The sequence below is a fragment of the Dermacentor andersoni genome, chromosome 6 (assembly GCF_023375885.2).
Source record: "Dermacentor andersoni chromosome 6, qqDerAnde1_hic_scaffold, whole genome shotgun sequence".
NCBI classification, from domain to species: domain Eukaryota; kingdom Metazoa; phylum Arthropoda; class Arachnida; order Ixodida; family Ixodidae; genus Dermacentor; species Dermacentor andersoni.
Genome location: NC_092819.1, coordinates 64,818,865 through 64,834,381, shown reverse-complemented (window position 1 = coordinate 64,834,381; position 15,517 = coordinate 64,818,865). Strand labels below are relative to the sequence as shown.

At 48.6% G+C, this 15,517-nt stretch overlaps 1 non-coding gene across 1 annotated transcript; it reads left to right on the top strand.

The window, feature by feature from the left end:
- The first annotated feature begins 14,083 nt into the window (after nucleotides 1–14,083).
- Nucleotides 14,084–14,267, top strand: LOC126523095 (U2 spliceosomal RNA). The gene has a single exon (XR_007597592.1). It is a non-coding gene; the product is annotated as a U2 spliceosomal RNA (small nuclear RNA).
- The last annotated feature ends 1,250 nt before the right edge of the window (nucleotides 14,268–15,517 follow it).

The following is a 15,517-nucleotide window of genomic DNA, read 5'->3' as shown; positions in this document are numbered from 1 at the left end:
CTTGCAAGAGAGTTGGGTCTGGAGGTCTCAGACAAACTCAGAAAACCAGAACTGCTAAGGGCTATTCTTGAGTTAGAAGCTGAGGATGACGAGCTGTCGGAATGCCTTGAGACCATTGAGGAGAGGGAGACGGCAAAAAGACAGGAGCGCGAACTAAAAGAACAAAAAGAGAAAGAAAAAGAAGAGCGCGACCGTCAACACGCTTTGGAAATGAAGCGTCTCGAGTTAGAGATGGAACGCGCTCGTAATGGAAGTCAGGCACACGGTGCAGGAGAACGAGTATTGTTCAAAATGACTGACCTGATGCGGCCGTTTAAGCTTGGAGAGGACATTGGTTTGTTCCTGGTTAACTTTGAGCGAACGTGCGAGAAGCAGGGGTTCTCTCGGGAAACGTGGCCACAGCGCTTGCTCACTTTGCTACCCGGCGAGGCGGCCGACGTAGTCGCTCGCTTGGAGAGAGAGGAGGCAGAGGATTTCGACAAAGTGAAATCGAGTCTGCTAAAAAAGTACCGGCTGTCAGCGGAGGCGTTCCGTCGGAAGTTTCGGGAAAATGAGAAAGGCAGAAGTGAGTCATATACAGAGTTTGCGTACAGGCTTATGTCAAACATGCAGGAGTGGCTCAAAGAAGAGAAAGCGTTTGGTGACCACGAGAAAGTTCTGCAGTGTTTCGGGCTAGAACAGTTTTATAGTCGGTTACCTGAGAACGTGCGGTACTGGGTCTTGGATAGGCCAGACGTTAGTACGGTGGCTAGAGCCGCTGAGTTAGCCGAGGAGTTTGTGACGCGTCGGGCTCGTGGAGCTAAGGACGGTCAAAAGGGTGAATTTGGCTCCAAGTTTGAGAGGCCAAAGTTCACGCCCATGAGAGCAAAGGGGGACACACGTAGTTCGGATGCGAGTGAAAGCAGTCCGACCGAACGTAAGGAGACGGCGGCAACCGAAGCCGAACGCAGAAAGCGGTTCGAGACGAGGCAAGCGCGCGTTTGTTATACGTGCCAGAAGCCGGGTCACTTTTCGGCGCAGTGTCCAGAAACAAAAACACAAGTCGTGTTTTTGTCTATATGCAGCACTGACGAGAACATGAAGCTTCTCGAGCCTTACATGCGAGACCTCCTCGTGAACGGGAAAGAGTGCCGAGTGCTTCGCGATTCCGCAGCTACAATGGATGTAGTTCACCCCTCTTACGTAGAACCCGATATGTTCACGGGCGAGTGCGCATGGATCAAGCAAGCAGTGGAAGCTCATAGCGTGTGTCTGCCGGTAGCAAAAGTGCTTATTGAAGGACCTTTCGGAGCACTTGAGACGGAGGCCGCAGTGTCATCTATGCTGCCCCCCCAGTACCCGTACCTATTTTCGAACAGGTCCGATCACCTCCTGCGCGAGAAGGGGCTTTTGTTTGGTGAGGCTAGCGTTCAGGCCTTAACCAGATCGAAGGTTCGGGAGCTCGCTGCAAAGGCGGTAGTTGCGGGGCCGACGTTGTTGAACGATGAAAAAGGGTCAGAGGCGCAGCAAGCTGGTATTCAGAGCACGCCCGAACGGGATAAAATTGAGCCTGTAGCGTTAAAGGCACCAGATACTGGAGAGGAAAATCCCGACACGGGAAAGTTAGAAGAGCTGTCTCCAGATTTGCTCATCGCGCCTACGTCAGACGGACTTAACAGGTTGCTAAAAGTCAGCCGGTCGGCTTTGATAGCCGAGCAAAAGAAGGATGGCAGCCTAGAAAACATACGCTGCATTATCAAGGAAGGTATCGCCAAGAAAAATGCTCGCTTTGTGGAAAGAGGTGGGGTCCTGTACCGGAAGTATCTAGACCGCAGGGGAGTGGAGTTCGATCAGCTGATCGTGCCTCAATGCTATCGTCAGGATCTGTTGCGCTTGTCGCATGGGGGTTCGTGGTCCGGACACCTAGGAGTTAAGAAAACTAAGGACCGTCTCTTGCAGGAGTACTATTGGCCAGGGTGTTTTCGGGACGCAGACCACTTTGTGAAGACATGCGACACCTGTCAGCGGGTGGGCAAGCCAGGGGACAAATCGAGGGCGCCGTTGAAGTTGGTACCTATCATTACGGAGCCTTTTAGACGGCTCGTTATTGATACAGTGGGACCTCTGCCGGTAACAGCCACAGGGTACCGACACATTTTGACTGTGATCTGCCCAGCGACAAAGTTCCCTGAAGCAGTGCCGCTTAAAGAACTCAGCTCAGTTGAGATAGTCAATGCACTACTGTCCATATTTGCGCGAGTTGGTTTTCCTGCAGAAATCCAGTCAGATCAGGGTACAGTGTTTACTAGCGCTTTGACGACAGCGTTTCTCGAAAGGTGCGGGGTAAGGCTGTTACACAGCTCAGTGCACCACCCCCAGTCGAATTCCGTTGAGAAGCTCCACTCCGTCATGAAGCGCGTGTTGAGAGCATTGTGTTTTGAACATCAAACTGACTGGGAGCTGTGTCTGCCTGGAGTGATGTTTGCATTAAGGACCGCGCCGCATGCGGCTACGGGGTTCTCGCCAGCTGAGCTGGTGTACGGTCGCTCGCTGCGATCTCCGCTTCGCATGCTTCGAGAATCATGGGAAGGCAGGGGCGACGACCCAGTCGTGGTAGAGTACGTGCTTAAGCTCCTCGAACGCTTAAGAAGGGCACAGGAGTTGTGAGGTGAAGCAATGGCAGAGGCCCAGCAGAGGGCCAAGGTTTATTATGATCGGACAGCCAGGGCCCGTCGTTTTGAGGTGGGCGATGAGGTCATGATATTGCGCACATCGCTAAAGAACAAACTCGACGTGCAGTGGGAGGGCCCAGCACGGATTGTTCAAAAACTGTCGGACGTTAACTACGTGGTGAGTCTGCCAGGAAAGCGGAAAGCACAGCAAGTTTACCACTGTAATCTGCTCAAACCCTATAAGCAACGGGAAGCAGTGGTGTGCATGATGGTAAACGTGCCCGAAGAGCTTCCGGTCGAGCTTCCGGGACTAGGCTCAGTGACGAACAGGAAAGACACCGATCAAGTCATTAGTGACTTAATAAGTAAAGCATCGCTGTCGCCTGAGCAGAAAACCGAACTACACCAGCTCTTACAAGAGTTTCAAGGTCTGTTCTCTGAGAGGCCTGGTAGGACTTCTGTCCTTACTCATGACATAGAACTTACCTCCCCAGAGCCAGTACGATCCAAGGCGTACCGGGTGTCACCCCGCCAGAGCGATATTATGGAGGCCGAGGTAACGAAAATGCTACAGCTCGGTGTTATTGAAGCGGGTGAGAGTGATTATACCTCCCCTTTGATTTTAGTTGAGGTACCGGGCAAGGAACCTCGTCCTTGCGTCGACTACCGCAGGCTTAATTCCATCACTAAGGATCAAATTTATCCGATCCCTAACATCGAGGAGCGCCTTGAGAGAGTGAGTAGCGCTCAGTTTATTTCCACCCTAGATCTTGTCAGGGGTTATTGGCAGGTTCCACTTACAGAAGAGGCTAGTAGGTATGCGGCGTTCATTTCACCAATGGGGACATTCCGTCCTAAAGTTTTGAGTTTTGGTTTGAAGAACGCGCCATACTGCTTTTCAAGCCTCATGGATAAAGTGTTGCGGGGACAGCAAGAATTCGCTTTACCGTATCTAGACGACGTAGCGATATTCTCCGCATCCTGGCCCGAGCATATGGCGCACTTGCGGGCAGTGCTAACCCGCCTGCGCGATGCGGGCTTGACAGTCAAGGCTCCCAAGTGCCAGTTAGCACAGGCCGAGGTTGTCTACCTCGGACACGTGATTGGTCGGGGTCGTCGCCGCCCCTCTGAAATAAAGGTGGCCGCTGTGGGAGACTTCCCGCAACCGCGCACGAAGACCGATATTCGGTCGTTCTTAGGTGTCGCCGGCTACTATCAGAGGTACATCCCCAGGTACTCTGATATCGCGGCTCCCCTAACGGATGCTCTAAGAAAGACAGAGCCGCAAACAGTCGTCTGGGATGAGACAAAGGAAAGAGCTTTTAGCGCCCTAAAGAGCGCCCTAACAAGCCAGCCTGTGCTACGATCGCCCGACTACACAAAAGGGTTCGTTGTTCAGTGTGATGCTAGTGAGCGAGGCATGGGCGTTGTACTGTGCCAACGGGAAAATGGAGAAGTAGGACACCCCGTCCTGTATGCTAGTCGTAAGCTGACCAGTCGTGAGCAGGCGTATAGCGCCACCGAGAAAGAGTGTGCGTGTATCGTGTGGGCCGTTCAGAAATTGTCATGTTACCTAGCCGGCTCGAGGTTTATCATTGAAACGGATCACTGCCCTCTCCAATGGCTGCAGACCATCTCTCCCAAAAATGGCCGCCTCCTGCGCTGGAGCCTCGCTTTGCAACAATATTCCTTTGAGGTGCGTTACAAAAAGGGGAGTCTCAACGGTAACGCCGATGGCTTAAGTCGAAGCCCCTAACGTGGGAATCAGCCTCAAAATTGCTTGTTACTGATGTTTTTCTTCCTGAGGCAGGATTTTTTTTTAACTTATTGCTTTTGTGTAGTGTTTCAAAGTGATGATGTGCTTTCTAGTGCAATTTTCCGATTTGTGGACGCGTTCTGAGTGCTGCTAAACTACTGTAAGGAACTAGGCAGCAGTATAAAAGGGGAAAGAGCCTGGCAGGGCTTAGTGAGGGTTGTGCCGTGCTTGCTGACTGAGCGGTTGACTTTCGGCGTAGTTCTAACGCTTGCCGGAAACGAGAACAAAAATGTCAACTCTCCCGAAGTCACTTTGCAGTGTCCTGTGTGCACCTGAACGTGAGAACGAGGCCTTCTCTGTGCGCTGCGCTCAAGAAACGCCACAGGACGCCCGACTTCGGTTATGAGCATCATCGAGCGACATCCCTCCGGACAGCGGATGCAGTCCCCTGACCATCGGGATCTCCTTCCCCCGGCGGGGCGGTCTGTTACGTTTCGCCTACAACGCGCGGTAATGCCGGCGCGGATGCAACGGACGCCGGGGCTTCGTTCAAAGCGGCGGACATTTTGGCCCGTGCGACGCCGCCGCAACGCCTCCCCGCCAAGCGTGTCCAGGCGTGTTTCAGTGCCACGTGTCTTCGTGTGTGCGTGTGTGTGTGTGTGCCCTCGCTTGTCAAAGCGCGGCAGCCGGGGAGCGGAGTTCCCCAAATGAGGAGCCAGGAGGTCTCTCGGCTCAACCGTGCGCGCCGTCGTGTGGGCGGGTTGGCGATGCGTCACTGCACTCGGTTCGCCATGTCTCTCGGCTCGACCGTGCGCGCCGTCGTGGGCTCGTGCTCCGCCGTCGCGTGGGCTCTTCCCGTGACCTTCCCTTTTGGACCACGACGCCGAGAGTATAAGAGCAGCTGCCCCCGGACGCCAGGAGAGAGGCTCCGATTTGTACTGTTGAGTTACGTGCTCTCCCGTCTCTCCACTTCGGTCGACCTGACCGGCCGCTCTTTTGCTATGTTAGAATAAACAAGTTGTTCTGTTACCAGTCTTCTCTTGCTTTGCCGGGACCTTCGGATGCTTCCAGTGCCCCAGGCCGCCAGGCCAACGCTACCCTTGGGGCTTGCGACCCATTGGCAATAACGGGCGTCAGCACCGAGACCCCAACAACTCGTGCCAGCGGTGCGATTCCTACAGCACACTGTTCTCGAGTGCCCGCAGTGGACTCGTATTTTGGCAGCCGGGTGATAGTCTATGTGTACACTACAGTGTTTTCTGGTACTACAAGACCGCCACACCAAGTGTCGGTGACCTGAACAGTCCCATTGTTCACATAAGAAGCGGCGGTGCATCTTGGCGCGTTCTGATCTTGTCGTGATAAAAGGTGACGTAATTATTTTTTGCTGCCAATTCTGCAAAATCAGGCTCCATAGCCTAATGACTGGGTCGGCAGTTATTCAATAAAGAAATAGAAACGAAACAATAGTATTCCCTCAGTACTCATTTGCCTTGAGAACTAAGATACCGCAGGTAGGGCAAGTTGAAGGGCCCTTAAGAGGCGTGTGCTTACTCGTAAAGTGCACTGTGCCACATTTTGTTGTGGGTTGCGTTATACCCCATCTACAACATCTTGCGACTGTAACGTTTATTGAAGGCACCGATATTTCTCGTTTAAAAGGAATAGCCATATCGTGACCTGCTCGTTTATGAATGGCTTGGTTAGGAAAGATTCAGCTTTGAAATACTTTGACTATTCCATCATTATATGCGCCGCAGCAAAATAAATAAATAAATAAATAAATAAATAAATAAATAAATAAATAATATAACAGCCGTGGTGCGTTACATATTTATTTCCTTTCGTTACCTCCAAAGGTAACATCAATAGAAGCAGAATTAGCACACGCGAATCTATTGTAACACCTCGTAGAGCTAGTTTCAAACATTATACATTTCATAAGAAATCTTGTTGATTTGCCTATTTGACAACTTTAGAGGTTCCCGAACGAAAAGAAGGCTACTGCTATCTGATATGTAGCTTCGAAAGTTTTGTACGATGTCTTCAGTCGCCATTTGCACCGACCTCTCAGGCTGTCATCGGGTAAAAATTAATGGCCGTTGTAACGCCACCCCTTGAACTGCAAACGTGACTGCAGGTGCAGGACGAATGACTTTCAAGTTTTTATGACGAAGCTCGGTACGTTGTCGCACTTTTCCGTGCCACAGCATCGATGCTGTGGTGTCCAAGCGCGCCTGGCGTCATAAGCCCCCCCTTTCCTAGTAACGGCACTAAAGCGACACACAACCACCGCCGGCTCTAGCGCAGCATGCGCGGCTTTATTTCAATGCCTACGCGGTCCGCGTTGGAGTCTTAACGACAAACGTGTGCGACGCGCTGTTCTTCGTTGTGAAACAACTCCCGCCGGGAAGGAGGCGAGTAGAGATAAACAGGCGTTCCACGAGGGTCTCCGCCTAATGGATTTCGCACCGACGTGGCTCGTTTTACGACTTCGGCTATCGACGAGTAGAGACGGGGACGCAGGAACGGGCGAAGCCCTGTAAGAGCTCCTCCGCGCCAGGGACAGCCAGCGCGTTTCAGCCGCTCTTGCGTAAGAATGCCCGCTTTTCTGCAATACAAAGCTGGGTACCGCCCGTATATTCTCAGCCGGTTGGACGGTTTGTAATCTCATTCATGGATTCATTTGTTCATTAATTCCTCCCCGTCTATTCGCTATACGCTTCGCATGCGGGCCCGCTCTTTTAAAGTCCGTATACAGATAGAGCTGCAGGATTTAGGGCGAGTGCGCCATTGTGGACGGTCATTTGTTACATGCATGCAGGAATAAGTAAGAGGACGCTAGCTCTCGTGATCCGTGTACTTTATCCGAACGTCGTCAATCATTTTGCTGTGACAGCAGTTAAAAGAACTTTGTCCAGGCATCAGGCAACGAAGCAACTCCTGCCAACTGATTGTTCTGAGTTTGGCCTTTACATCCGTTAGCTTCTAAAATGTTCTTTTGCAGGAGCAGCTGGTTACACGAGTAGCAAAAAAAAAAAAAAAAACAGCTTCAAGAAAGTGACAAGGTCCCTGAATACGGTAGTGTCCAAACCATCTTCTCTGAACGAGTTAAGCCAGCCATAGACGGTCATTCTAACCTTGTTTCTTCGTGATTCGGGATCTTGGGATTTGAATTTCAGCGCATAAGCTGTTATCGTCTACCTCGAACAAGCCGCAAATAATCGCTACCTGCTCATCACCCACTGAGAGACCGAGCAAGCTCTTTACGGCACACACAAAGTCAAAAGTCTCCTGTGTGAACGTTTCCTCGATTCCCTGGATAAAGGGATCAGTCATCGGAAGGAAAATGGCCACACGATAGTGCTTCTCTTTCGTCGCGTAGAAATGCTAATTTGCCCAATTTGCGTCGATTCGATATCTTTCGTTTATTGCGATAGCAACTATATGGGCACTCCAAGCGCATTTCTGTCGGCGGCGCCGTGAGGTTGCGTATGGATTCCATTGCCGATAACACCGTCGCCGCGCACCCTACGCTGCATGTGCGAGTGAAAGCGTGTGAAAGCCGTGTGAAAGCGCGCCGCCGGTGATCGCGGCTCAGTCTCGGCCGCGCGATAGGGACGAAAGCTAGAGGAGGCGCGCCGTCTTCCGTCGCACGTGAGGCACCGAACGTTGCGAGCCATCGGAGCGAGGGGAAAGAAGGGGGAGGGGGTTGTACTGCAGCTGCAGCTGTGCGCGTGGCGGCTGCACGTGGCCGAGTGGCCGTATCTTGAGAGCGATCTTCTTTGGGGGCAGAGTCTAGATGCGTCGGCGCCTCGTAGCTTCGTGCGTGCTATGTGTTCTTGACGCTCACTTTGTGTCACTTCGCTCGCGGCTGCTGCCGCGTTTTCTCACGCCAGTGTTTTGACAGCGTGTCCGAGGTCATTGAGTGTGATGTGTTCATGTTTGCTGTGCGCGCTGACAACATGCTTGTTAATTTACTTAGCAAGTGAACGTTTACAAGTTAATACGACCCACAAAAGTGCTATTCTTACTTCGTATGGCTGTTTGCTAAATTGCTAGATGCTTCGCCTTTCGGGCGAAACTGCGACTTTTTCGGACTAAGAAATTTCAATGTAATTGTCTCGCAAATCGAGGAAGCTCCCGAAATCGGCTTTTGAGGAACTTAAATATCTGGCCTCATTTCTTACTGTGCGTCTCAAATACCTGTCTTCAATAAATGCAGTTGTGATCTCAATATTGGGTTCCTGAAGAGCCCAACTAACTTTCAGAATATCTTGGAGAACAGAGTGAGCGACTTCCATACAGCAGACAAAGTTGAATATCATTAACTGGGAAATAAGTTCTTTGTGTTTTGGCCGCGTCTCCGGGTGTTTCGTTGAGTTAACAATCTCTACTAACATGCTCGCCAGCTCTGCGTAGCTCTCGGCTTTAAGGGGGCACATGTGTTCTAGAAAAAAAGTTATTTTTGAGATATGGTGCTGAAAACGTAGCTCTCGGCTTTAAGTGGGCACATATGTTCTAGAAAAAAGTTATTCTTGAGATATGGTGCTGAAAACTTGTATATATACAGGGTGTTTCAGCGAACACTTTCAAACATATTTTTTTTAATTGCCTGTGGCAATTTTAACCCTTGAGCTGGTCTACTCGAAGAAGTGGACATTACTTGCACAAAAATTGACATGCATAATCAAATAATTAACAAAAATCTACTAATTAAGTTTCTATCTAATTACCGTATGGCCCGTATTGATATTTAGAAATTATAACGGGTGAGACTGCACGGTATATCAATTTGAAAATAATTGTGTGGAAGACACTATTTACGAGATAAGCGCCGTCAAATTTGCTGTAAAAATGCGCTGTCGTTCCACTTACTTTAAAATGTCGTTTTATGCATTGAAGCACAAAAGTAACTGGAACGCCAATGAATTTCTCCTCCAAAGTTCGGGAATTAATAACTCCAAACAAGTGTCATCCTGAGAATTCGTTCCAAGTGGATCCGCCTTGCGAACTCCTGGGCTAGAATTTGTAAATTGCAATATCTGCCATAAGATAATTAGTTAATGACCTAATTAATAAATTTCGGTAATTATTCGATCATGCATTTCAATATTCTTTGCAAGTAATTTCCGCCACTTCGAGTAGACCAGCTCATAGACTAGAATTGTGCGATCGGGCGCAGCCAATTTAAATTTCTTTTTTTAATGTGTCCCTTGAGGCACCCGCTATTTAATGTTACGTTTCATTTCAAATGTGACGATCATCTTTGCTTACCTCCCTTGGTTTTAATTTTATGCAAGGTTCCTTTAATGATTCTCTGCAACGATTTGCACAATATCTGTTCGTTAGATTTCGATAAACAGGGTATTAGTGGCTTCTGTATAACTCAAGGATTGTCGTAAGAGTTACCTTATTTCTCTGCCTTACCGGGAATAACAGTCGCGAGACTTCAACGTGAAGCACCAGAAAGGCACTCTTTAGAGTTTCAACTTCAATATCTCACAACTCATGTTCCAGGAAAGGCATAGAAATAAGGTTAGTCTTACGGCATTTCTCGAATTATATAGAAGCCATTGGTACCCTTGTTAGCGAAATCTAGCGAACAGCTATTTTGCAAATCATTGGAGAAAATAATTAAAAGAAGCTTGCATAAAGTTAAAAACACACAGACGTCATATCTGTAATCAGTACATAATAACATTGCATATATGCACAAGTTTCCGGCACCTGTACCTTGAAGAATAAAGATTTAAAAAAATGTTTGGTCAAAGACCCACATCTCCCCTTAACAGCTTCCGCGCTGCACGCCCAACTTGTAGTCATGGACAAAGGCATCAGGATTCTAAGCTTTGTGCTGAAAGCATAGAAAATTCTCTAAAGAATGCGTGGCCCGAAGCACCGTTTACAGTGAAATTCTGTGCAAGTTGCAGTGCGCCAAAAGAAATCTAACACCATTCTGTTGTCTGCCCGCCACAAACATGTCCGTCGATGAGTACCAGGTTTAAGCTGGACATAACAGTTAAGGTATAAACGAAAGCTTGTCGTTCTGTTCTCTGCACTTCGCTTGGACATCAGATACGTGACCTGACTTAGTAGCAGCGCCGTCCAAGCAGTTTGAGCTCGCAGCGCTCTAGGGAACAACTATGCCAGCGAGAACAGCTTGCAATGTTGCGAATCCCGATTCGCTGTCCAAGTTTGTGAGCCTTCAGAAGCCGAAAAAATGTGGAGGACGCTTGAACTGCGCCTTTAAGAGTGAAGCGCGATAAATTTCAAAGATCCCTGACTGTTCGTCGCGCTTTCCGGCAACAGCAGCTTTCTTGAAGATGCACGGAGCCCAGCGCGATGGTGTTGTTACAAGGAACCGCGCGGGCCGCGCCGCTCGGGAAAGGGGTTTGTGTTTGTGTTTTCACGTAACCGAATTATGTTTTATGCTATATACAAATTAAACTCAGACGCTATCATGTGTGTAGGTTGTGTTTAGGTAGTACTTTACGATTTTTCTGACGTATCTTACGTTGAGGCGCTCAATTAGTTCAGTAACGCATGCGCACCACGCGGTGGGCCTGCGTGGTTGTGGGTCGGAATTATTTCTCGCCAAGCGACGTCCGACGCCGACATCGTATTTTTTGCAACACTGGGCCCTTAACGATATCGCGCTAAAACTCCGCAACTGGCCTACATCTGTCCTCGAAAAAATACCTGGTCACCTGCTATGATACCTGCTCATGATGGCCGCGGTCGCGTCACAAATAAGTGAAGTCATTTACCCTTGTATCAGCTGCATAATTGACGAAATGTGGCTGTGTGCAGCGATTGTAGGATTATCTCACATTTTCTTGCTCGTTACGAGGCGTCGTCCGGCCCCGGCTCTAAATGATCGCGCAAACTTGGGTCATTCTTTTTTAGAAGACTGATAATTTCAAAACATTGACCGCCTTTGCACTACTACGAAAAGGGCTGCAAGCGAAGCTCGGAATCCGCGGCTCTTGCTTGTCGTAACGCCTCGACTTCGCGCACCCTCACTGCGAGGTCGGCACGTGGATGACGATCCCTTTCTCGAGCGAGTTCCCGGCGTCGTATGAAATGCCTAACATAGAGGGCCACAGAGCCCTCGGGGCTAGGGCCCGAGCTGCTGCGGAAGCCACATATTTGGCAAGGGACCGGTTCTTAAGGCCGACCCTACTTCTCTCTCTGTATATATAGATAATAAATGTTTTTCACCACCACCACCGCCTGTTCTTCGGCTGAACGCACCACGTGCGGCCCGCTCCCGCTGCCGTTCCTTCAACACAGCCTGCTCTTCGGCAGAAGGAACCGAACGCGGCCTCACCATCTCACAAAAGCAAAACGCGGCGTCTTTATTTCTTTTTCTGGACTGTACTCAAGTCAACTAAACTTAGCAAGGCACTATGCACAAAAAATGCGTTTATGATTATTCCTTTCTGTTTGAGGATAGCTGCTTAGACGCAGTCGGAAAGGACCACCTGCTTGTTTGGCTTGCTCCCGTAGGTCGTTAGTAGGTATTGGTAACAATCTGTTATTACCAGACAAATGGCTATGTTCGCCAAAGGACGTCGAAACAGCCAAAGTTTGTTCGCCGTGTTCGTCGACGGCATCGCACACAATCGTCTCGTAGTCATTGGCTACTTGCTCGGACATCACAGAGGAGGCCCGGGCCCCCTTGTTCCGCCTCGTGTGCATGCCTATGGTGCCCGTTGCCAGCGCCCGCATGTATATACGAATCCCTTTGAAGCTAAGGAGTACTTAATATTAGCCCCAGGCCAGTTGAAGCAACGAACGTATGATTAGTAGAGGTGACTCGACAGTGACAAATACTTTTTAGGGGTGAAAAGGTTTTCGAATTCGTCCTCTGTTTCTACACATATTTTGCTGTGAGAGAAAAATAAGAAGGGACAACTTTCTTGGGGTGTTCCCGCGCCGAAAGTGCCCCTACCTTTCCTTCTGGTGATACCACTGCAGCTAGTTTGTCGTCTGGAGATGTGTGCTTCAAGAGAAACGAGAATGGACACAAGAACCGTTTTGTGGCAGTCTTTATTAAAATTGTTTGCTCACTTATTGTAGCAACCGAATATACATCCAGTGCATCTTTGCCTTGCCCGTCATGATGGCTGGGTATCAGACAAGATATAAATCACCTGTCCCGCGGCTGCCAGGCGACGTTTTCACGCGTTGTCATCAGCTGTAATTGCGATCAATACACAGTACCAGTCTTAGTGGAAGGTGAATGAAATCTGAACCTTTTGAAAATAAACGAATAAAATTTTTTGTAGGTAAAGAAAAAAAAGAAAAACGTGGTCGCCGCATGCTTTGAGCTTTGAGCTCGCGTTTGTATATACTTTGCTTAATGCGGTAAAGTTTATTAACGGTAAGTTTATTATTAATGAGGTAAATTTTATTAACTACCGACGAAGGACCGAGTCTAAGCGAGACTCAATTGCAATATGGCACTTAACGAGTTCACGGCGACGGCAGTCGCCAGCTATAACGCCACTTAGGAGTAAAAGTACGAGACAAAAATGAAGCAGAGTTTGAGAGCATGGCAAGAGCACAAGAATGTCACGTGACAGCGAAGAACGTGTCGCCCGCAAAAGCTGTCGGTGCAGTTATTCGATGACGACCACGCAAAAATATGTAGCTTAACGCGGCACCAAATAAATAAAATAAATTAAGCTGAATTAGTAAATTGCATTGTTGAAAGAGCAAAACAGCTACTGTTTCCCTAAGAAGAGGGTTATAGTCAACCAGAAAAGGCACGCGCTCACACACACACGCGCAAAGAAAGCGAGAGAGCAGTGGCGACGGCCGCCCTTAATTTTTCACACCTGTTCGCCGTGTAGTCACTGATTCTGACAGTGTGTATTAGGGTGTAGTTAATTGTTTATCGGTAAAGAAGGACTACACTGCATTGTATAGAGACGCTAGGCTCAACCTAGCAAACTCAACGGAACTTTTTCGATGCCAGAACTAGCCTAATACGAGAGAATATCTTAAAACTCGTTATATCACGTCTTATAAACGATACATTCTATAAAGCCCAACATTTACGGTTGAGTTCTGTGAATGGGCGCGTTTATCATAACATCCGTATCATTGAAGATAAGTACAAAAAATAAGTATTGCCAGTTAAAAAAATTATCGGCATTTTTTTCAGCAACATTATCTCCCATTGCAAGATAAATGTCACAAGCAATTAAGCATGCCTGTGCAGTACAGGAGAGCGTTAATAAAGCTGGATAGATATCCAGTCTATGGAGCGAGACACACTAAATTTGTGTCTAACTGCATTATTAGTATTGCCTAAATAAACTTCTCCAGTCATAAATTTAGAAAAGAAACTGTAATGACAGATTTGTATATAGAAACACGTTGGATTCATGACATTTTATTGTTTTACCTTCTGCACAATTATAGTACAATGTCTTTTTGGACGTCAAATACAAGAGCCACGAAATATAGAGGAAAAAATCATGAGCCATTCCCATCTGTGAAGATGGGTGACCAGCAAAGCTTTGTAGCACATGACGTTGATTTTTTTTATATATATACATTCGCGTGTGCGACGGAACCGCCACCACGAGAGAGCGGGAGGAAAGGGAAGTAGATAGGCAAGTGCTTGGAACGCCGACAAAGAGAGGGTGGTGCGAAGGTAGACATGGCCGAGGCAGGTCGAAGTGTAGTATGTGTTGTTATCAGCCTAATATATGTGATACGGGTTCTATTTGGACCCAAGTTATCTAACTTGTTTTTTTGCAACTTGGCGGAGAGCTCGAAGCCTGCTTCACCTCCGCCGCAGGTTGATCCGACATTGCACAATCTTCGGGATCGACCCACAGTTTTTGCACATGCAGAAGAAGAAATGCACAGAACCCTAGCCATAAACAGCTTCGCCCGCACTCATACCCGAGCCCTAAGTGCCCGGCATGCCCGGCCAGAGGTACGGCCGAACGTCTTCTGTGGAGCTGCTCTGACTTTGACACGGTCCGAGAAAGGACACTACGCTCCCTGGGCGGGAACCGACCTGGCACCCTGCAGGAGTGGCTCGACCCGCCATCGCACATTGGGCTCAAGGACGCAGTCCAGCTTTGGAGTGCTTTTTTGGACTTTTTCAGGGACAAGGAAGGGCCCGGCCGCCTCTTTGCAGAGCCGACCTCGGGACCACTCCACCTCGAGGAAGAAGAGAGCACCGGTCCCCCTCCCCCTCCCCCATAGAGCACCCCTTTTCTGCCGCAAGGCTTGGCCTATTAAACGCAGAAATAAAGACGCATTAAAAAAAAAAACAGCTTCGCCGTAAAAGAAAAAAAAAGTGACGAGAACCACGTGAGCATCTGCTTCTGTGCCGCGATCGCAGTGCTCTCAAACGTGCCGCATGTGAACGGCAAGTGATACTGGCTTGCAATGCACCCGCCGCGATGATTCAATGGCTATGACGTTTGGCGCTGCTGCTTTTACACAGTCACGGGTTCGATTCCCGGCATCGGCGGCTAGATTCATGTTTATGCATAAGTGAGTAAAATAATGTAAGTAAGTAAATTAAGTAAGTCTGTCCTTTTCTTTCGTCCTGTTCCTTTGCGCTGCTTCTGCTCAAGACAACGGCTTACATTTATTAAGTTTTGCGGAGACCCGTATACACACTCTTTTAAAAAGAAAGTTTGTGCCAGTTACTAAATAAAAGGTTGTAACGGTTTGTCACGAAGTTTACTAAGGTCCTAGCAACCATACTTAGTAAAGGCACAGATAGTATATAGCATTTACAACCCAAAGGAATTGCATGGTTCATACTAGCACAAGTTAGTAAGTTTACCAACCATACATGGTAATGGCAGCGGCACAGTGGCGTTTGCTACCAAGGTAAGTTAGTGGGGACCTGAGCCGTTTACACGGGGGCATTTCCATTACAAATAAATATTCAGGTCGCTCCTGTTCTGAATAGAGAGGGAGAGAGAGAAAGGCAAAGGAAAGACAGGGAGGTTAACCAGAGATTATCTCCTGTTGGCTATCCTGAGGGGCAAAGGGATGCGATAGGTGAGAGAGAAAGGAAAAAAAAAATGAAAGAAGCTACATACACACACACGTATACACGATGATG